Below are 22,975 nucleotides of genomic sequence, written 5' to 3'. Positions count from 1 at the left end.
CATGATCCCAGGGTCCTGGGATTGAGTGCTGCAGCAGGCTTCCGGCTCAGCGGGGAACCTTCATCTCCCTCTACCTGCTGCTCTCCCTGCTTGTGCTCTCTCCCTCTCCATCCCTGCCATAAATAAATAAGTAAATAAATAAATAAATAAATAAATAAAATCTTAAAAAAAAAAAAAAGGCAATTGGTTCATGCAATTGTGGAGGGTTGAGAAGTACAAAATCTGATGGGGAAGCTGGCAGGCTGATGACCCAGGGAAGACTTGCAGTTCGAGTCTGAAGGCCATATGCTGGCAGAAGCCTGGAGATCAATCTTTATTCTATTAAGGCCTTCCACTGATTGGTTGAGGCCCACGACATTAGGGAGGTTCCCTAATTTAATTGTTAATCTCAGCCTAAAACATGCTTATAGGGCATCTGGAATAATGGTCAACCAAATATCTGGACATTGTGCCTGAGCCAAGTTGACACATAAAATTAACCATCACAAACACTAATCTTTGGAGAGTTACCTGCCATGCTGAGGTCACACAGCATTGAGAAGCATGGCTGGGGATTTAACCAAGGTCTCTGATTCTAAAGAGTTCGTTTCATTTTTTTCTATAGCCCATGTCAGTAAATCAGGGAAAGCGGCATGTTATTCATAGAGAGCCTCATCTTGATGAGATGTCCTGTTCACTGGCTTCTCACTCATTCTCCAAAAGGTCTTCATTAAGTGCCACTAAGGTCCATGCATTATAGACTGGGAGTGAGCAAGGAAGGACCTCTGTGAAGCCTAATTCTCCCCTTGAATAGGCTGCATCTTGGAAGTACGTGGTTGACTCTGGAAGCCAGGGTAAGTTCGGTGAACTATTTGAGGATACTCAGTGAAGAGGCAGACTTTTCCAGATGAGTAGTGTGCTATACAGAGCTTACTGTGTGTTCAGGGAACATGTCTGGAACATGATGATGACTGACGGGTGAAGGATGATGGGGCTCCCTACCTAGTAGTCTTGAGAATAGGAGACACTTCCCTACCTTAGGGCTTTATGGGGTGGGGGATAGGGTACTGAGTGAATCACATGACCTTGGAAAGGCCCTTCCCACTTTATGAACTCCTCAGGGCTCAGCAGCCTCAAAAACAGCTCCTTGGTACTGAAATCCACACGTTTTATGAGCTTCCCTTGCTCCTTTCCCTAACAGAATGTGAGTAAGTTCACCTGGGGAGGGATAGACTCCCTTCTCCTAGACCTGGAATATTCCATTACACAGCCTCATTTCTCCTGTTCCCACACACCACAGCTGAGTGTCTGGCCCTATCCCACCTCATCTTTAATTCCTTCCTTTCTCTCTCTGTGCCTGGAATGAGTTAATTGAGGATATTGTAAAAGGAGTTATTTCTAAAAGCAGTTAATGAGGATATTCTATTTCTCATTAGGTCTGCCACTTCATTTCTATTTGGACTGCTGCTGCTCATTTCCATGAATTATACTACATCTTCTTATGACTGTAGACAATTCAATTGACCTATGATATGATTTTCAAGGGAGAATGGTCACATCATAGCTCCTGATACTAGAAATGAGTCAGTCATAAAAGTCTCTTATGCCTGAGGAACTTTTCTGCATCTTTAAAAAACAGTAATAATTAAAAATACATACCATTTATTTAATCATTGCCACATGCTGGGCAATATGACAATAAATAGCTGGAAAAGTGAGATCAAAGTTGAGAAGAAAATGGTGGTTGGCATATACATTTAGTTGTAGAAACAGTGGTTGACTCTCCCCAAGAACTTGTGGTGGAATTCACAACAAAAGATGAAATCATAGGACAGTCTGTGACTCTCAGAAGGACAGCTGCTGACAGATTCTAGGGGAACACCAACATCTAGATGAAGGAAGAGAAACCACATAAGGAAGTCAAAGTAATGGGAAGATGTCCCTGAGAGAAAGGAGCTTCAAGAAAAGGGTGGCATAAGCATTTTAAAGGATGTGGGGATGAAGAGGGACAGGACGGATTCATAGAAAAGGTCATTGACTTAAGAAAGAGCGATTGCAGGGATCCAGGGCAGGATGCCAGAAGGGAGCTGGAAGGTGAAGGGAATCTGGGAACTTAATTCCCTAGTGGACTGTGGCACTTTCCGGTTCCAGAATTTACTTGCGAACTGCTTCATTTAGGTTGAAATAAGTAGAGTTCATTTCAGCTTAGTAGGAATACAGATTCTTCATTATACATTTCTGTTGTGATCTTAGAAAGATGCTGTGGAAAATCCATAGAATCAGAGTCAAGAGGAACTAGGTTAGCATTCAAGGTACCTTATTTGCTGACTGTGTGACCTTGGGCAGGACACTTATCAGATCTGGCTTTTCTTATATGTAAAAAAAAAAAAAATGGAGGCTATAGTGATAGCTCCCTGAATTGTGAGGTTCAGAGGAGATATATGTGTATAGGCTTTGAAAACTATAAAGAATTATGCCAGTGCAAAGTTTCATGTTAAAAATAATTATCCCTATAAGCTAATGTTTTTATTTGGGAATTGTCCCAATATTATATCTTGGTGAGCTGATCGAGATGTATCTGGTAAGATTATACTTGGCTGTGAACAATGGAAGACTCAACTCTAATTTAAACACATACACATTTATTTTTCTCACCTAACAAGAAGTCAGAGGAAGGCACAGCCATTTACGGATATCCTCTAGGGCCTCAACTCCTTCTACCATCCTGCACTCAACAAAAGTGAGTGACTTTTGTTCTCAAGGCTACAGGATGGCTGCTGTGTTTCCAGGCATGATATCCGTGTTCCAAAAGAGAAGAAATGGTGGAAGGAGGAATATGGAGCATCAAAGGGTTGAAGGGGCATGCCATCTGAATCTGACCTTTTCTTAAAGAGCTTTTCTGGAAGCTAACTCTTGCCTTTGCATGCCAACCTCACTGGCCAGAACTGGGTTTCCTAGCTATCCCTCGCTACCACGGAGTCCGGAGTGGTGAATATTGTAGACTTCCGGTTTCTTTAGTTGTGGAATGCTAGGGACAAGGAGCCTGTCAATGGCTTCAGGAAGTCAATTTTTAATGTCTACTACAGAGCCCAGTTCATCTTGCCAGTGGAGCCTTAATGTGAGGAAGGGGATGGAGGGAGATGGCAGTGGGATATATTGCTCAGGAGGGCAAACTGACAGTGACCAAACAGCAGGGCTGTGGGCCCTCTGTGGCTTGGACCTAAACATTTTGGCTGTCCCCCACCAAGAGGCTCAGACCCAAGACTTGGCTCCTTCTGGCAATCAACCCTAACCAGCTCCTGCCAAAGGGGTAAACACATTCCAACTCCTTGAATCCCTGCTGCACTGTAACTGTGGTTAAGACATCCCCCCACTTCTACCCCATCTGGGCTAATGGAAAGTTCACCAGAGTTGTGTTTTTTTAGTGATGCTTTGCGGTTATCTGTGCTCCTTCCCATTAACAGGGAGTTGAATACATACACATTTCTGTTATCGAACTACCCGAGCAATTTATATAATCATGTGTATCACGTTTATGTTTATTCTCCAGTCTGTAGGAATCATGAAAGATAAAGCATTATGCCTCCTTTTCTCCTCTCTTGAAAGATGGCAGTGAAGCCAAACCCTTTTCTTAAGTCTCTTTAGCTGGGTGGAGGGACAGGTGACTGCTGGAACCCAGTCCTAAACACCTAGAAAATTCTGCAAGAGTCATCACCTAGTGTGGGCACCCTTGCTTGCACACTCCTGGGATTGGGGGATGGGGTAGAGAGATCAAACACTCACCCTGACAATGGTGCCAATCATGGAAGACACGTTTGCTCTTGACGGAGGCGATTTCCAGTGGAGTCAAAGAGGTGGGTCACAATCACTTTTAAGAAAAAAAAAATTAAAAGTAATTTTTAAAACTATGAATAAGAGCTATTGTAAACGGCTCAAACTCTGTATATAAGCAGTGAAGTAAGATGAATTGACTGGCACTGAGTTGGAAAAGCTATACAGAGGCAGGGAGTGTGGAACGTAATTTAATAAAAATAAACTTTTTTTATACGTACACACTCCCGAAGAAGAAATGGAAAAGTTGTTAGGGTGTGGACCAGGGCTTCTAATTAGCTGTTCTGGTCTGCCTCGTTTGTCTCCCTCCTTGCCCCAGCACCTTCCTGGGACTTGTGGTCCCCCCTGGAGGGGCACTTTGGGGAACGAGAGGCATCCCCCGGCACCTGACCCCTGCAGCCGGCTCAGACCAGGTCTTCTCGCCCCTTCCCCAGGGGAGGAGAGGCCCCAAACCCCGCTGCCCAGGTCGCCACTCTTGCCTCCTTGACCCTCACTTGTTTCCCAAACAGGGAGCCCTGAGAAGGCTCCTTGCCAAAGTTGGAAACAGCTACCCTCATTGTCTGCCTCGCCCTGCCGGCCGCGCTCGCCCTTCCTCCCTCCCCTCCTTTCTGTCTGAAAGTGTGAAAATTACAAATCCCAAGGAGCTGCAATCAGAACTCTACCTAGGGAACATTCAGAGTATCCTTGCCATAAATATCCCGCTCCAAGACGCCTGACGTCAGAGTGGGGCGGGCGGGGGCGCGGGCCGGCCGGGCGGGGAGCCGCGCCGCCCGCTCTCGGAGCCCGGGGGCGCCCAGAGGAGCCAGGGCGAGCGGCGGCCGGCGGCGGCGGCGGCGGCGGCGGCAGCGGTGGCGCGGCGGCTTCGGGGCTGCGGGGAGCTGCGGCCGCGCCATGGGGTCCTCGGAGTAAGTGCGCGGCCCTGCCTCTGCCCCGCTTCGCGCCGGGCGGGGCGGGCGGGGCGGCGGGCGCTTTCTGCCGGCACCTCCACACTTCTTTTCCAACACCCCTCACCCCCAACCCCGCTTTCTTTGCAGTGCTGAAAGGGGACCGGAGAGGCGGCCGCTCCGCAGGCTGCCTGTTTTGTTTCTGCAAAGTGTTTGCAGGAGCCACCGGTCCAGGAGTGGGCTCCCGGGGCCTGTGTGCGTATCTGTGCGCCCACGGGTGTGATTCGCGTGTGTGTCTGTGTCTGTGTATTGGCACATCTGGACACAGGAAATGTCTTTGGGAAACTTAGAAAAAAAAATTTTTTGTGACTTTGAAATCTGATTCCTTGTTGTCACAAGTGGTCGAACATAGCCACATAGCTGGTAACCCCGAAGCGGATAACTTTTTGGTGGTGGCTCCCCCCCCCCCCCCCCCCCCCCCGCTCAGCTTGTGACTTCGTTCCGGTGATTTAACTCTTCCCCAGCCCCAGCTCCCACGCGAAAGGCTGGCCTCTGGCCAGCAGGCAGGGCAGAGGGAGCGGGAGGGTCTTGCTCTCAGCCACAGTGGGACCTGGGGCGAGGGAAGGAGCATCCCAGAAAAGGGGTCCTGACTCTGGGGACCTCAGCACCTGCGGCTGCCGTCCAGCCTCCTGCTGTGGCCCTGACATCACCAGGCAATGGGACTTTGACTTAACAGAGGAAGGAAGGATCCGGGCTGGAGGCAGGTAATTGTAAGGAGGATGAGGAGGCGGAGGTGGTGGTGGTCGGGACACTTCGGTGCGGTGGCCAGTCCTGCCCCAGGCGTCTGCCACATGGGCCCACAGGGAGGGATGTGCCCGGTTTTGGAGGAGCCGCGGTGTCCCAAACAAGATGCAAGCTCCTAACATAAAGAGACATGTCTGAGCTGTGGGATGGAGGAAGGGGGGTGGTGGGGGAGAGGGAGAGAGATTTTTATCAAAATTGAACACAGATTGCCGAGGTCTGGGCTTGATTTAACTCTTCTCTCTCTGCCTTGGCCACTTTTCCACCTCTCTGGTGGATTTGCAGAGTTCCTGGGAAGGTAGGAAGGAAAATTACGCCTCTCCAGGAAAGAATCCCTGGAGGTTTTCCTTGAAATCTACATGGGAATGAAAGCAACTTCCCATCTTTCAAGAGTTTAGTTTTGTGTTTCCCCTCTTCCCGGTTTGGTGTCAGTTTCTTGGATTTCTCTGAAGAGTGGGCTGCTGGAGGGAGTGGATTTTCCCTAGGAAGCAGAGGGGGATTGTGCTCTCAGAGCCAGTGGCTAGGCATTGGCTAGCCCTGGACGGCCCCAGGCACGGTGCTGGATGTCAGTAGTTGGGCCCAAGAACCAAGGACCACAAAGAGAGCCCTTTCACTTTGCCCTCACTCGGTCTCTGGTTTTATATTTTGCAAGAGAGCCAGCCTACAATGTTTGGGTGGGAGGAAGATTGCCAGACTCTCCCCGTGTCCTAGGAAAATGAGGGATTGAAGGGACAGGGAGGTCATCTGGATATAAAAACGGACCCACAGGAAGTTTGAGATTCGGGGTAGATTTTAGCAATTATACAAATTGACCCCTGCGGAAGTGCCGTAAAGGACTGAGCAGACAGCAATGTCAGAAAGACTCGTTTCATTTCAGAAGTTGTGTCTTCAGCTTAAATGTCATGAAGAAGAGGGAAACCATTCCGAGGGCAGTGTAAACAAAAGTGCGTGTAAGCAGGGGTCATTGGGTACCACGAGATGCACGTGCAGGCACATGTTTATGCCTTCGTGACTGTGCGGGGATGGTCCTGGCCTCAGGCATGAAAGCACAAACAGCCCATTTCTCTTCTGTTCTGGGAGCTGCAGCCGACTCCCATTTCTTCCTTTACCAAAAACAACTGTGCTATTATTGTCCTGCTGCCTGCTTCTGTTGCCTGCTCTGGCTCCTAACTCCCGAGTTTCCAGAGCTTTTCCTCCAGATCCTGGGATGCTGAGCGAATACTCGTGCCCCCCACAGGACAGAAAGAGGAAACTTCTCCCAGGCCTTAGCCCTCAGAAGAAAGTCAGGAGTTCAGGAAGCAGGAGGCAGAGAGGGCAGGACCAGTAGGAAGGCCTGTGAATGTGTTTTCTTTTGGTGAGTGTGGGGGAGGTTGAAAGCCTACTGCTTTCTGTGGGAACATGTTCTCTCCCCAGTCTGCTTTCCCAACCCCCCACCCTTAGAGTTCTCGAAACTAAACAGGTTAAACTCTGCCTTTCACTGAAGAGAGTTGGACGCAGGAGTAAAGAAGGGGGTGAGCCTAGGGGCAGGTGGTTGGGAGGCTACAAAGATAATCAACGAGGCAGAGGCTTGTTTCTTTGATTTAGTGGAGCCAGTGGAAATACCAATTTTAAATGTTCCCACCCATTCCCGCTATGTGCAAATAGAAGGCTGAAGACTCAGGGACACGGGGGACGTAGAGCCGGCAGTCTCTGAGAAATACTGCCGTCCCTGTGCAGGAGCCCTCAGGGAGAGCCGAGGGCAAGAACTGCGCTGGCAACCCTCCCCTCATGTCGGCTTTCTCTGGCTGGTTCGTGGGGTTCTAACCTTTCTGGGTTTGCTCTGGGAGACGTTTCGCCAACTACAGACCCAGGTTGAGTGCCCAGACCACTGGTGCTTGGGCTGATCTCATTGCCTCTTCTGTCAGCTCCAGCTTCTGGCCGGTTCTTGGGTCATCTCGGAGATCGGCATACTTGGAGAGGATGGAACTCAGGCTCTTTCCTGAAGGTCCCAAGGGCAGGCGCACCTGGCAGGCAGAACAACTTGGCTTCGATAGCAAAGGAGCCTCCACAGCCTGAGTCTCTATGGTTGGGGATCCTGCGTCCTTCAGCCCTGGACTTCAGATACACCCTGGGATAGCAGAGGGAGTGCAGATCTCAGAGCAGATGGCCCTGGGAGAGGATTAGGAACCTGAGGTAGATAGTACTTACTCCTTCTGAGCCCCAGCTTCCTCATCTGTAAAATGGGGATAATGACCTCACAAGGTTATTGCAAAAATAGCATTTGTGCAAAAGGACTAAGAACAAAGCTAACGATGTCATAGGTCCTTAATGAAGGGAAGAGCATAATGTTATTTCTTCATTTTTCAGCCATCAGGAGTCCATGTTTTTTGGAAAGGACCTCTCCCCAAACCTGGCTACATGTTTTCCTGGCTTTTATTAAAAGCCAATAGGTGGCAGTCCCAGGGCTCTGGTCACCCTTATTTCCTCCCTTTAGAGAAGGTGACCAGTGGGGATGATCCGGGAGCATACCTGGTCTGTTACCCCGAGCAGTGGGAGGAGGTTGCAGGCGTCCTGGGTATCTGGCCCAGAAACCACTTCTGTGTTGGAGATCTCTCAGAAGGGAGGATGGCAGCAGAGCCATTCATATGGGTCTGGGGGTTGTGCGTGGGGCCGGAAGATCAAGAACCAGGGGAGTCTCGAAGAATCAGCCCGAGGTCTGAGATCCATTAGGCAGCCACTGTTCCTCAGGACTCTGGAGTCAGAGTAAGGGGAGACTGTGATGGGTCGTAAAGTATGGAAGCTATCCCCAAGTGTCTATGGCGTCTATGGAGTGGGGAGGTGGCCCCCCATTGATACACTCTCTTGGGGCGTGGCTAGTCCCACAGACAGAAGGAGCACCAGAGGCTGGAGACAGCATCTGCAGGTTCTCCTGACCCATCTCAGAGCTTCTAAGTTATCCGTCAACTTGACATTTAAGATGTTGAAGATCACATTTGTTTCTGTTTTGTTCAAGCTCTCTCTTTAACCATGGCCTGGGATGACTTTTCAGCTTTTAAGAGGCTCAGCCCGTGGCCAACTTCTCTTGAGATGGCCCAGATTGGGGTCAGTGAATTCCTCACTCCTGGCAGTATCTAGTTCTCCAGCTCCCTTCTCACATTTTTTGGTGTTGGGTTTTTTTTTTTTTTTTTTTGGTCTTTATGAGGTTATAAAACTGCACTGTCAAGACACTGTGTAGAGACGGAATGCCTTTTCTTCAGACCCATGTGTGTCATTCTGCCAGTAATGTGCAAGCTTAATGGACTAAGGGGGTTAGCAGGTGTTGTGGGGTTCTTTCTGGGGTTCCCATCCACAGGAGAGAAAACAAAACAAAACAAAACAAAACAAAGCAAAGAACAAAAAGAACCCGGAAAAATATAAACCTTAGGCAGTTTGGTATCTCTTTGGGTTCTGGCTGGAGAGGAGCTGAGTTACCTGTAGGCTACCTCATGGTTCTATGAAAGGAGGCTCAGAATCAAGCAGATTAAGTTTGAGTTTGGCACCAGTGGGTCACAAGCTATTCTTCCTTTCTGATCCTTCTTCACCTGTCAAATGAAAACAATGACTCCTCTTACTTCACAGGCTTGTTCTGAAGGTGAGACAGAATGATATATGGGTAGGATCTAGCAAACTGCCCAGTGCTTAGCAAAATGTTAGGGACCTTTCCCCCTCTGGTTCTAAGCTCAAGAAAGTACATAGATTTGGACATTTGTCCACGAGTCAAAGCAAATAAGCTACTTATTCAAGGCTTAGCAGCATGCTCAAAGGTCAGCTAATCTCAGGTTGGAGATGGAGACCTTTAATTCAGAAGTGGGGTGGCACAGCTCGGTGTTCCCCATGCCAAACAAATGGGAGCCCCATGTGATCTTCTATGGGAAGAAAGGAAAGGCCACCAACTCACTGACCCATGAACCCGGGCTATTAGTGAACTCTCCATAGAGCATATTTTAGAAATCCCAAATGCAGTCTGGGCTCAAAGAATTAAAGTCAACACCAGGGAAAGAAATCACTGATATTGAAACCGAATAATAATGGCATGATGTCAATAGTGCCTTACATTTGCATAACAGCCTACAGTTTGAAAAGCAGGTGGCCTCATTTCATCCTTAGAACAATCCTATGAGATTGGCATTGACCATATTTCACAGCTCAGACTCTGAGGGCTTAAAAGACTTACCCTATTTCCCCCAGCGGGTGGAGGAAACAGGAGGGGAACAGCTCCCCAGGTGATGGGGCACAACACTGGCTGCCCATTAGAATCACCTGGGAAGCCAGTAAAAGTCTCAAATGTGTGGGCCTGGGCCCACCCCAGACCAATTAAATTAGAATCTCTGGGGAGTGGGACCCAGGCATGGATCGTTTTGTCTTGATAGTTCCCCAAGTGATCCGAATATAAGTGACAGCCTAAAGTCAAAGTGGAGAGTGGAGAGTACCAACGTTAAGATTCAGGGTGTCAGGCATGGGTTAAGAAAAAAAAAAAAAAAAAAAAAAGAACCAGCCAATGTTTTCCCTGGATTTAAGCTTCAAAAGGGCAGTGCTTGTATGGTGATCCCTGTAGCCCCATAACGTGGAGCTGTGCCGGGCGCAAGTCACTCAGCGAATGTTGGTTATGTGAATGAAGGAATGAACAAACTATTATATATTAGGAGCCAGCAATTACAACAGCCAAATCCAGCCTATCACCTTGTCTTGTAAGTAAAGTTTTATTGGAACCCAGCCATGACATTTGTTGATACATTGTCTATGGCTGCTTTTGCGCTAAAAGGGCAAGAGTTGAGTGTTGTGGCAGAGACTATCAGCCTCGCAGACCTGACAATATTTACTGTCTGAACCTTTAACAGAAAAGGAAAGGCTTGCTGGTTCCTGCTCTGGACCTCTGATGGAAACAGAGGGTATATTTTGGAGCTGGACAGGACAGCATGGTGGTTAAGAATATGGGTTCTAGAATCAGGCAAATTGTGCTTGCATCCTGGCCCACTTACCTGATGTAAGACCTTGCGTATTATTTACTCCGTGAGTCTCAGTTTTCTCACCTGGAAAAGGGGGATGGGGGATGATAATGAATCACACGTCCCTCGCAGGATAGTTGAGAGGATTTGAGAGGACTGGCAATTAACCAAGTAAAAGCAAAAAGAACTAGATTAAAGTAAAAAATCCACATCTAATATTCTGGACAGAAATAAGGGAGGTGGTGGTCAAATAGAATCAGTTGGTGAGGTGGTAGGATGAAGAAGAATGGGTTTCTGAGGTGATGATTGTCCTTTCAAGACAACACAGGTGCTCCTGAATGTCTGAGTGTTATCTCGACCAGCAGTCCTCATCATTCCTCCCGGGTTCACTTAGGATTTATTGCACTTAATCTGGTCATAAGCCCATCCCACCTCTGCACCCTTGTTCATAGTTCTGTCTATCTGAAAAGCCCTTCCCCAGTGCTTGTCTTCCTGCCAGGCTTACTCCAGTGTCCGCTTCTCTGTCAGATGCCCTCTGTGAGGCTTCCCCCAATCACTGTTTCCTCTTGACTCTCACAAACACAGCACCCAGCTCTGTCACAACATCAAACACCTTGCATCATCAGACAAGAAATGAGTCTCCTTCATGCCTTCTATGTGTGGAGCTCATAAAAATCAAATTGCATCATTGACTCCACACCTCGTAGCCAAATTATGTCTACTAGACCCTTGATTCAACTCCGTGATATCTGAATTAACTCTTGAGGAGTGAGTAGGGCTTACCCAGGTGCTAACGGGGCTTCAAGAGAAAATCCCCATAGCCAACCGCATAGAGAAGAGCCACTCAGTTTATAGATGATGGGACTCTTTGTGTCTTCATTCCTGGGTGCTCCTGGTTCCTGCCCTCTGGAACACCTCTCCTAAGGGGTAGCCAGGGACAGGGAAAGACAGAAGAAACATAAAACCCACCCTTTGGTTTCTGGTCAGCAGATGTGATGAAAAGTTGGGTTTTGGCTTCTCCAGGCTTTGCATGTATATGTGCCAAGATAATTGGGAGTTGGCTTGGTATGGTCAGCTTTTGTTAGCATGGTCATAGAGAGAAGCATGGTCACGGATAATAGCAAACAGCAGATAATTCACAGCATTGCCATTTAGAACGTGCTGCATAATTTTTATAGCTTTCAGTGGCAGATTTATTTTGATGGCAGACACATATTTTGTGTGGAAGATTATTAAAGTTCTCTTCTAATGATTAAGAGGAGGGCACAGAAAAATCTTGGCCTTTTGATCAACCCCCAATGAACCATTCAGAGCTACTTAATTGAGGTGAGGGGCAGGGAGGGGGAATGAAATAATACTTCTGTATAAGACCCTACTCTGCACCTGGCACTATGCTGATCATTTTTAAAAGCATATTCTTTGATTTTTCCACATTCTGAATAATTCTTACTTGCTTAAACAAGTGAATCAATATCATGCAGAAAAATAAGACAAGTGGAAAATGAGTAACATTACCCCCTCCACCCCCTCGCCATTAATGTTAATAGCCTAGATTACAGCCAATTTACCTTGTACTTCGTTGATACAAATACTACCAGTGCATACACAGAAAGATGGGACCTATTGTCTGAACGTTTCTTTCTCGTGAAACCGAATCTACCCTTGCATGTTACTCCATGGCATACTTTTCTTCCCCTTGATCATGTCAGGTCACCCCCGCCATGCATCATCTCCTTTTTATTTTTTCTGATTTCTTTAGGCTGAGACAAACACACACAGCTCTATACATTTGAGATCATGTCCTTCTTGTAGGCATATTTATTTATGCATCAGTCAGTTATTAAACATGGTTTCATCCTGAATGATCACCAGTCTGAGTCTCTGCTTCTGACAGATCAAGCATCCATCACCCAGGAAAGTTGCATTCTGGCACTCAGGCTGAGTGATGGATATACCTAGGCTGGTGACCATCTGGGATAGGAGCGTATGTTTCCTGTAGTCCTCCTTGGTCCCCTAGGGAAGCTATCGAGCATCAGGCCTTCTGGCTCGCCCTCCCCCTTCTCATCCAATTTAACCTTCCCGGCTTCTTTCTCCTCTATCACTGACTGAGCAGGAATGCAGCGGGAAATATCAAAGACATGCATTAGATGGGAAAACCATCCTGATGGAAATAGATCGGGCAGTGTAGTGTAATGGTCAGGTGTGTGGACTCCACACTCAGATCACCTGCTGGGTCCAGATCCCCGCATAGCGGACATAGGCTGTGCCGCCCTGACTCTCGCTCTGGACTGACCCCCGTGGCCAGCCCACTTTGTACTGGTCTCCGCTGAAGAGAGTTGCCCTGCCCACCCTCCCCTCCTGGGTCACCTGCACCCAATGATTGGTGGGAGCAATGAAGGCTTGGCCTCTTTGTACCAATTTGGGAAGCTTCTAAAGGGCATCCCAGCTTCAGGGCTCTGCGTGGGGTTGACCAAGGCCTTCACTGAGGGCCTGGCGACTGCACTTCTCCTTCTGCCCAGTGTTCCCTCCTGTCCGTCCCTCTGTCCCATGGGGGATGGATTCTAAAAGCCCTTCCGAATAACCTGCTGCCCGCTTCAGACATTTTGACTCTTTCATATGAAATTGGTTTGGAGCAACCCATTATTTTCTAGGTAATCATTGGTGGCTGTGCTCTATCTTGTGTGTTTCCTAGGTGAGACCCAACTGATTTCCCTACAAATAGCGCTGTGTCATAACTGGACAGACCGAGCAAGAGTTTTGAATTTTATTGCTAAACTTGTGTGTGCCCTGTCCCACCCCCGCCCATGTGAGGCTGAAGGGTTTGGGTATATGTGGATAGAAGCATGACCAGATGGAGAAGGGGGGGCAGGACAAGTTGGCCTTTGGGAATTCCTTTCCATCTTAACAGTGCTTCTGTAATACAAAGTGGGGTGCAGTGTCAGAGAACCCTGCTGGCCCATCGGGGGCGGCTTTCCCACCTGCAGACTTAATCACCGAGTGTTTGCATGGATCTCTGGCGGATCTGATTCACCCTTAGGGATGTTTGTTTCCCTTTGCCTTGTCCTAAGCATAGGCAGGCTTTGGTGCTGTGTTGAACCTTCTGCCTCTCTCTTCTGCCTCTTTCTCTCTCTCTCTCATATACTGATCGTCTACCCGAGTGCCAAAGCCAAGCTTGCCTGTGAGATAGATGCGCGGTGTACCAGACTCAGGGACCTAGACTCACAGCTCAACATCTGACCACATTCCTGGGGGCCACGTCAATCCTTCCTCACTTCCTCCCAGACACCACAGTCCCCAGCGTCAAGGACCCAGGACCAGGCAGCGAGGGAAGGGAGTGACTCTAGGTCAGCGGGAAGATTGGTCAGTATTTCCATACTGCCCAAGGTGGCTTTGGAAGTTGGAAGCAAATTCAGAGTTTCTGCAGACTTGGGGCAGTGGGAAGGCCAAAGCATTTTAACCTTCCCTTCTTTTTTTTTTTTTTTTTAATTTTTTTATTTTTTTCAGCATAACAGTATTCATTATTTTTGCACCACACCCAGTGCTCCATGCAATCCGTGCCCTCTACAATGCCCACCACCTGGTGCCCCCAACCTCCCACCCCCCACCCCTTCAAAATTCTCAGATCGTTTTTCAGAGTCCATAGTCTCTCATGGTTCACCTCCCCTTCCAATTTCCCTCAACTCCCTTCTCCTCAACATCTCCCCTTGTCCTCCATGCTATTTGTTATGCTCCACAAATAAGTGAAACCATATGATAATTGACTCTCTCTGCTTGACTTATTTCACTCAGCATAATCTCTTCCAGTCCCGTCCATGTTGCTACAAAACTTGGGGATTCATCCTTTCTTTCTTTCTTTTTTTTTTTTTTTTTTACAGCTTTATAAACATATATTTTTATCCCCAGGGGTACAGGTCTGCGAATCGCCAGGTTTACACACTTCACAACACTCACCATAGCACATACCCTCCCCGATATCCATAACCCCACCCCCTCTCCCAACCCCCTCCCCCCATCAACCCTCAGTTTGTTTTGTGAGATTAAGAGTCACTTATGGTTTGTCTCCCTCCCAATCCCATCTTGTTTCATTTACTCTTCTCCTACCCCCTCGACCCCCCATGTTGCATCTCCTCTCCCTCATATCAGGGAGATCATATGATAGTTGTCTTTCTCCGATTGACTTATTTCGCTAAGCATGATACCCTCTAGTTCCATCCACGTCGTCGCAAATGGCAAGATTTCATTTCTTTTGATGGCTGCATAGTATTCCATTGTGTATATATACCACATCTTCTTTATCCATTCGTCTGTAGATGGACATCTAGGTTCTTTCCATAGTTTGGCTATTGTAGACATTGCTGCTATAAACATTCGGGTGCACGTGCCCCTTCGGATCACTATGTTTGTATCTTTAGGGTAAATACCCAGCAGTGCAATTGCTGGGTCATAGGGTAGTTCTATTTTCAACATTTTGAGGAACCTCCATGCTGTTTTCCAGAGTGGTTGCACCAGCTTGCATTCCCACCAACAGTGGAGGAGGGTTCCCCTTTCTCCGCATCCTCGCCAGCATCTGTCATTTCCTGACTTGTTAATTTTAGCCATTCTGACTGGTGTGACGTGATATCTCATGGTGGTTTTGATTTGTATTTCCCTGATGCCGAGTGATATGGAGCACTTTTTCATGTGTCTGTTGGCCATCTGGATGTCTTCTTTGCAGAAATGTCTGTTCATGTCCTCTGCCCATTTCTTGATTGGATTATTTGTTCTTTGGGTGTTGAGTTTGCTAAGTTCTTTATAGATTTTGGACACTAGCCCTTTATCTGATATGTCATTTGCAAATATCTTCTCCCATTCTGTCGGTTGTCTTTTGGTTTTGTTCACTGTTTCCTTTGCTGTGCAAAAGCTTTTGATCTTGATAAAATCCCAAAAGTTCATTTTTGCCCTTGCTTCCCTTGCCTTTGGTGATGTTCCTAGGAAGATGTTGCTGCGGCTGACGTCGAAGAGGTTGCTGCCTGTGTTCTCCTCGAGGATTTTGATGGATTCCTTTCTCACATTGAGATCCTTCATCCATTTTGAGTCTATTTTCATGTGTGGTGTAAGGAAATGATCCAATTTCATTTTTCTGCATGTGGCTGTCCAATTTTCCCAACACCATTTATTGAAGAGGCTGTCTTTGTTCCATTGGACATTCTTTCCTGCTTTGTCGAAGATGAGTTGACCATAGAGTTGAGGGTCCATTTCTGGGCTCTCTATTCTGTTCCATTGATCTATGTGTCTGTTTTTGTGCCAGTACCATGCTGTCTTGATGATGACAGCTTTGTAATAGAGCTTGAAGTCCGGAATTGTGATGCCACCAACTTTGGCTTTCTTTTTCAATATTCCTTTGGCTATTCGAGGTCTTTTCTGGTTCCATATAAATTTGAGGATTATTTGTTCCATTTCTTTGAAAAAAATGGATGGTACTTTGATAGGAATTGCATTAAATGTGTAGATTGCTTTAGGTAGCATAGACATTTTCACAATATTTATTCTTCCAATCCAGGAGCATGGAACATTTTTCCATTTCTTTGTGTCTTCCTCAATTTCTTTCATGAGTACTTTATAGTTTTCTGAGTATAGATTCTTAGTCTCTTTGGTTAGGTTTATTCCTAGGTATCTTATAGTTTTGGGTGCAATTGTAAATGGGATGGACTCCTTAATTTCTCTTTCTTCTGTCTTGTTGTTGGTGTAGAGAAATGCAACTGATTTCTGTGCATTGATTTTATATCCTGACACTTTACTGAATTCCTGAACAAGTTCTAGCAGTTTTGGAGTGGAGTCTTTTGGGTTTTCCACATAGAGTATCATATCATCTGCGAAGAGTGATAGTTTGACTTCTTCTTTGCCGATTTGGATGCCTTTAATTTCCTTTTGTTGTCTGATTGCTGAGGCTAGGACTTCTAGTACTATGTTGAATAGCAGTGGTGATAACGGACATCCCTGCCGTGTTCCTGACCTTAGCGGAAAAGCTTTCAGTTTTTCTCCATTGAGAATGATATTTGCAGTGGGTTTTTCATAGATGGCTTTGATAATATTGAGGTATGTGCCGTCTATCCCTACACTTTGAAGAGTTTTGATCAGGAAGGGATGCTGTACTTTGTCAAATGCTTTTTCAGCATCTATGGAGAGTATCATATGGTTCTTGTTCTTTCTTTTATTAATGTGTTGTATCACATTGATTGATTTGCGGATGTTGAACCAGCCTTGCAGCCCTGGAATAAATCCCACTTGGTCGTGGTGAATAATCCTTTTAACGTACTGTTGAATCCTATTGGCTAGTATTTTGGCGAGAATTTTTGCATCTGTGTTCATCAAGGATATTGGTCTGTAGTTCTCTTTTTTGTTGGGATCCTTGTCTGGTTTTGGGATCAAGGTGATGCTGGCCTCATAAAATGAGTTTGGAAGTTTTCCTTCTATTGCTATTTTTTGGAACAGTTTCAGGAGAATAGGAATTAGTTCTTCTTTAAATGTTTGGTAGAATTCCCCCGGGAAGCCGTCTGGCCCTGGGCTTTTGTTTGTTTGGAGATTTTGGATGACTGTTTCAATCTCCTTACTGGTTATGGGTCTGTTCAGGCTTTCTATTTCTTCCTGGTTCAGTTGTGGTAGTTTATATGTCTCTAGGAATGCATCCATTTCTTCCAGATTGTCAAATTTGTTGGTGTAGAGTTGCTCATAGTATGTTCTTATAATTGTCTGTATTTCTTTGGTGTTCGTTGTGATCTCTCCTCTTTCATTCATGATTTTATTTATTTGGGTCCCTTCTCTTTTCTTTTTGATAAGTCTGGCCAGGGGTTTATCAATCTTATTAATTCTTTCAAAGAACCGGCTCCTCGTTTCGTTGATTTGTTCTATTGTTTTTTTTGGTTTCTATTTCATTGATTTCTGCTCTGATCTTTATGATTTCTCTTCTCCTGCTGGGTTTAGGGTTTCTTTCTTGTTCTTTCTCCAGCTCCTTTAGGTGTAGGGTTAGGTTGTGTACCTGAGACCTTTCTTGTTTCTTGAGAAAGGCTTGTACTGCTATATATTTTCCTCTCAGGACTGCCTTTGTTGTGTCCCACAGATTCTGAACTGTTGTGTTTTCATTATCATTTGTTCCCATAATTTTTTTCAATTCGTCTTTGATTTCCTGGTTGACCCATTCATTCTTTAGAAGGATGCTGTTTAGTCTCCATGTATTTGGGTTCTTTCCAAATTTCCTCTTGTTATTGAGTTCTAGCTTTAGAGCATTGTGGTCTGAAAATATGCAGGGAATGATCCCAATCTTTTGATACCGGTTGAGACTTGATTTAGTACCAAGAATGTGATATATTCTGGAGAACGTTCCATGTGCACTAGAGAAGAATGTGTATTCTGTTGCTTTGGGATGAAATGTTCTGAATATATCTGTGATGTCCATCTGGTCCAGTGTGTCATTTAAGGCCTTGATTTCCTTGTTGATCTTTTGCTTGGATGATCTGTCCATTTCAGTGAGGGGAGTGTTAAAATCCCCTACTATTATTGTATTCTTGTCGATGTGTTTCTTTGATTTTGTTATTAATTGGTTTATATAGTTGGCTGCTCCCACGTTAGGGGCATAGATATTTAAAACTGTTAGATCTTCTTGTTGGACAGTTCCTTTGAGTATGATAGAGTGTCCTTCCTCATCTCTTATTATAATCTTTGGCTTAAAATCTAATTGATCTGATATAAGGATTGCCACTCCTGCTTTCTTCTGATGTCCATTAGCATGGTAAATTCTTTTCCACCCCCTCACTTTAAACCTGGAGGTGTCTTCGGGTGTAAGATGAGTTTCTTGTAGGCAACATATAGATGGTTTTTGTTTTTTTATCCATTCTGATACCCTGTGTCTTTTGATTGGGGCATTTAGCCCATTAACATTCAGGGTAAGTATTGAGAGATATGAATTTAGTGCCATTGTATTGCCTGTAAGGTGACTGTTATTGTATATTGTCTCTGTTTCTTTCTGATCTACTACTTTGAGGGTCTCTCTTTGCTTAGAGGACCCCTTTCAATATTTCCTGTAGAGCTGGTTTGGTATTTGCAAATTCTTTCAGTTTTTGTTTGTCCTGGAAGCTTTTAATCTCTCTGTCTATTTTCAATGATAGCCTAGCTGGATATAGTATTCTTGGCTGCATGTTTTTCTCATTTAGTACTCTGAATATATCATTCCAGCTCTTTCTGGCCTGCCAGGTCTCTGTGGATAAGTCTGCTGCCAATCTAATATTTTTACCATTGTACGTTACAGACTTCTTTTCCCGGGCTGCTTTCAGGATCTTTTCTTTGTCACTAAGACTTGTCAATTTTACTATTAGGTGATGGGGTGTAGACCTATTCTTATTGATTTTGAGGGGGGTTCTCTGAACCTCCTGGATTTTGATGCTTGTTCCCTTTGCCATATTGGGGAAATTCTCTCCAATAATTCTCTCCAATATACCTTCTGCTCCCCTCTCTGTTTCCTCTTCTTCTGGAATCCCAATTATTCTAATGTTGTTTCGTCTTATGGTGTCACTTATCTCTCGAATTCTCCCCTCGTGGTCCAGTAGCTGTTTGTTCCTCTTTTGCTCAGCTTCTTTATTCTCTGTCATTTGGTCTTCTATATCACTAATTCTTTCTTCTGCCTCATTTATCCTAGCAGTGAGAGCCTCCATTTTTGATTGCACCTCATTAATAGCTTTTTTGATTTCAACTTGGTTAGATTTTAGTTCTTTTATTTCTCCAGAAAGGGCTTTTATATCTCCCGAGAGGGTTGCTTTAATATCTTCCATGCCTTTTTCAAGCCCGGCTAGAACCTTGAGAATCATCATTCTGAACTCTATATCTGACATATTACCAATGTCTGTATTGATTAGGTCCCTAGCCTAATAGTATTGCCTCTTGTTCTTTTTTTTGTTGTGAATTTTTCCGCCTTGTCATTTTGTCCAGATAAGAGTTTATGAAGGAGCAAGTAAAATACTAAAAGGGTGGCAACAACCCCAGGAAAATATGCTTTAGCCAAATCAGAAGAGATCCTGAATTGTGAGGGGGGAGAAAGGGGATAAAAAGGGGTTCAGAAAGAAAGAAAAAAAAAAACTATTAAAAAAAAGAAAGCCGATAAAGAAAAAAATATAAAAAGAGGAAAAAATATATATATATTAGATAAACTATTTAAAAAACGTTAAAAAAAAGAAAATGGTAAAAGTTAAAAAAAATTTAGCAGAAGAAGAGGAAAAGAAAAAAAAATTGAAAAAGAAAAAAAAAATTAAATTAACTGCAAGGCTAAAAATCATGGGGAGAAAGCCATGAGTTCCGTGCCTTGCTTTCTTCTCCTCTGGAATTCCGCCGTTCTCCTTGGTAGGTGAACTTGGTCCTGGCTGGGTTTCCCGTAGATCTTCTGGGGGAGGGGCCCGTTGTAGTGATTCTCAAGCGTCTTTGCCCCAGGCGGAGTTGCACCGCCCTTACCCGGGGCCGCGCTGAGTCATCCGCTCAGGTTCGCTTTCGGGAGCTTTTGTTCCCTGAGCGCTTTCCGTAGAGTTCCAGAGGACGGGAATGAAGATGGCGGCCTCCCGGTCTCTGCCCGGAGGAGCCGAGAGCCCGGGGCCCCACTCCTCAGTGCGCCCTCAGAGAACAGTGCCAAATGACTCTCGTCACCCTGGCCTCTGGCCGCGCTCCGAGCTGACCGAGCCTGCGACCGGTTCTAGGCAACCCTGAGCTGAGAGTCACTCCTCGGCTCTGTCTCTGCAGCCGGCTTCCCCGTTCTAATACCGGTAAGCTCTGCGACACTGAGACACCCCCGATCCTTCTGCGACCCTGCGGGACCTGAGGCCACGCTTACCCCGCCTGGGCTTCACCCCAGTTAAGCCTCTGGAGCGATGTCCCTCAGCGGAACAGACTTTTAAAAGTCCTGATTTTGCTCCGTTGCTCCGCCGCTCGCCGGGAGCCAGCCCCTCCCCCCGCGGTCTATCTTCCCGTCGCTTTGGATTCACTTCTCCGCCAGTCCTACCTTGCAGAAAGTGGTTGATTTTCTGTTTCTGGAATTGCTGTTCTTCTTCTCTTCAATCTCCCGTTGGATTTGTAGGTGTTTGCAATCTTTAGATAAGCTATTTAGCTGATCTCCCGCTACCCGAAGTAGTCTCAGCCTGCTACTTCTCCGCCATCTTCTTCCCTTCTTTTTTTTAATCTCTTTCAATATATTTATCAGTCTGTCACCTGTCATGTGGCAGGGGGCTGGCAGCTGCCCAGAATTAGGAACTGCCTTTCCAAGACACACATGATCATTTCCCATCACTGCTGCCCTGAGCAGGGGTCGTGTTATCGAGGTTTGCAGCTGTCTAAATGGGAGCAGGGGCTAACAGAGCTGAGACTCCAGTTTTCTGAGGAGAAGGCTGTGGGTCACTGCACCGGCCCTGGGTTCAGATTGAGGTTTAATTTCTTACTTGCTCTGTGTCCATGCATGAGTTACTTCACCTCTCTGTGACTTAATTTCCTTATCTGTAAAATGGGTTTTGATGAAGATGAAGTTCATGAATGATTTGGTGAAAAGAGAAAAGGAAGAAAGAACTGCTTGAAACCACGGCTGACACCTAGAGAACACTATGAACTATTAATGATGATGATGGTGATGGAGAACAGGGACCCAGTCTCATTGGCTCTGTTTGCCCAGCCTTCTGTGCAGTGCCTGGCATGGCATGGGGGGAGGGGGCAACACACATTTATTCAATGAAATATCCCACTGCCCTTTGCTAAGTGTTTACTGCCTACTTCGTTGGGTTGACTCTCTACTGCAAAAGGAAATATATTTTGCATTTTCAAGTTTTTTAAAAAACTTTTAATTGAAGGGGCACCTGGGTGGTTCAGTGGGTTAAGCCTCTGCCTTTGGCTCAGGTCTCTGAATGATCTCTGAATCCTGGGATTGAGCCCCACATTGGGCTCTCTGCTCAGCGGGGAGTTTGCTTCCCCCTCTCTCTCTGCCTGCTGCTCTGCCTACTTGTGATTTCTCTCTCTCTCTCTCTCTGTCAAATAAATAAATAAAATATTTAATAAATAAATATTAAAAAAACCTTTTTATTGAAATTCAAAATGGTTCAGAAAAATACACAGCCTGTAAGTATATAGCTCAGTGGGTTTTCACCCACTAAACACACCTGTGTAGCCAGCATCCAGATCAAGAAACAAAATACTCTAAAGCCCCCTCTGCTGTCTCTGTGCTAAGAAGCCCTATGTGCATTCCCACTTCTGGCTACTACCCTTTTATAATCCTGATTTCCAACACTGTGGATTAGTTTTGCCTATTCTTGAATGTCGTATAAATGGATCATACGGCATGTCCTCATTTTTGTCTGGCTCCTTTTGCTCAGCATAGTGTTGTTGTGTGGAACATTCTTTCTTACTGCTGTGTAGTATTGCATTATGTGACTGTAACACACTTTATGTATCCACCCTTCTGTTGATGGGCATAGAGTTGGTTTCCAAGGTTGGGGCTGTTATGAACAGTGTTGCTAGGAGCATTTGTGCACTTGTCCTTGGGTGAACCTCTGAATGCATTCCTCTTGATATGTCCCAGGAGTGGAAATGCTAGATCTTAGGGAATGCATGTGGTCAGTTTCAGGAGGTACCATCAGTCTTATGAAGTGGTCATGCCATGTTTTCCATTTTCTGTAAAAATGAAGAAGTAGCTCCCACTTGGTGGACAAGGGTTTGGGTCCCAGTACTATAGTGGGGTTCCTGAGATGTTTATATCCTCCATGCCCTTTACTTCTGAGAGCTCATGTGTTCCAGAAAGCCTGCTGCAGGTAGATGTGTCCTAGACCAGGCACTGGGCTGGGTGTTTTCACTTAGACTACTTCTAACAAGAGTCCCATAAGATGAGATGGATGTCATTACCCCCTCTTATGGATGAGGTAACTGGGGCACAGAGGGGTTGAGTGGCTTGCCTAAGATCACCCAGCCAGAAACTTTCAGAGTCAGGCTACAGGACGGATATGCTTGAATCTCCAGCTCCTGCATTTGGGGATCTGATGGTGAATGGTTTTGGCTTCAGTGCTAACACTGAGCGGAGACACACCATTGTGAAGGTTGTCCTCCTTGAGCCTGTGCCAGTTGCAGGATGGTGGCTGTGAGGAGAAGCTCTGTAACAAGGAGCAGAAAGAAGACAACTCAATGACCTTGAGAAGCCAAATTGTTTTCCTGCCCAGGAGCTGTTGGAAAAGGTCATAAATTTCCTGGAAGGCAAGGATGACCATGTAATTTACTGTCTAAGCCAGGACTCTTTCAAGAGTGAAAGGGTCACTGGATGGGACACTGTGGAAGTAAGCATGTTTTGACACTGTCCCGGGTCAGCTCGGAGGCTGAGTGGGCTTTGCTCTCCTGGTCAGTGGGGCCTACAGGTGTTTTTTAACTCATTCTGAACACTGTCTGTTTGGAGTTTTCCCCAACACAATGTACTTCTGGTCTCCTGCTTATGCTAAAACAGGATCTGGTTTTTCTTCCCCTCTGCACACCATT

General features: G+C 45.9%; 1 protein-coding gene across 3 annotated transcripts in view; it reads left to right on the top strand.

Annotated features, from left to right (window-relative positions):
* Positions 1 to 4,576: 4,576 nt before the first annotated feature.
* The window catches only part of DAAM2 (dishevelled associated activator of morphogenesis 2), a 126,602-nt gene continuing 108,203 nt past the window's right edge, over positions 4,577 to 22,975 (top strand). For 2 of the 3 annotated variants that reach the window (XM_047732874.1, XM_047732870.1), the window contains exon 1: positions 4,577 to 4,715. The gene's annotated coding sequence lies outside the window, so the exon portion shown is untranslated. Of the gene's footprint in view, positions 4,716 to 5,203; positions 5,459 to 22,975 lie in introns of those variants that run through there. The other variant, XM_047732873.1, reaches the window with a different exon arrangement.

This window comes from Lutra lutra, chromosome 6 (assembly GCF_902655055.1).
Source record: "Lutra lutra chromosome 6, mLutLut1.2, whole genome shotgun sequence".
NCBI classification, from domain to species: domain Eukaryota; kingdom Metazoa; phylum Chordata; class Mammalia; order Carnivora; family Mustelidae; genus Lutra; species Lutra lutra.
Note: the sequence above shows the minus strand (reverse complement) of the source record. Positions and strands in the feature narration are given on the sequence as shown.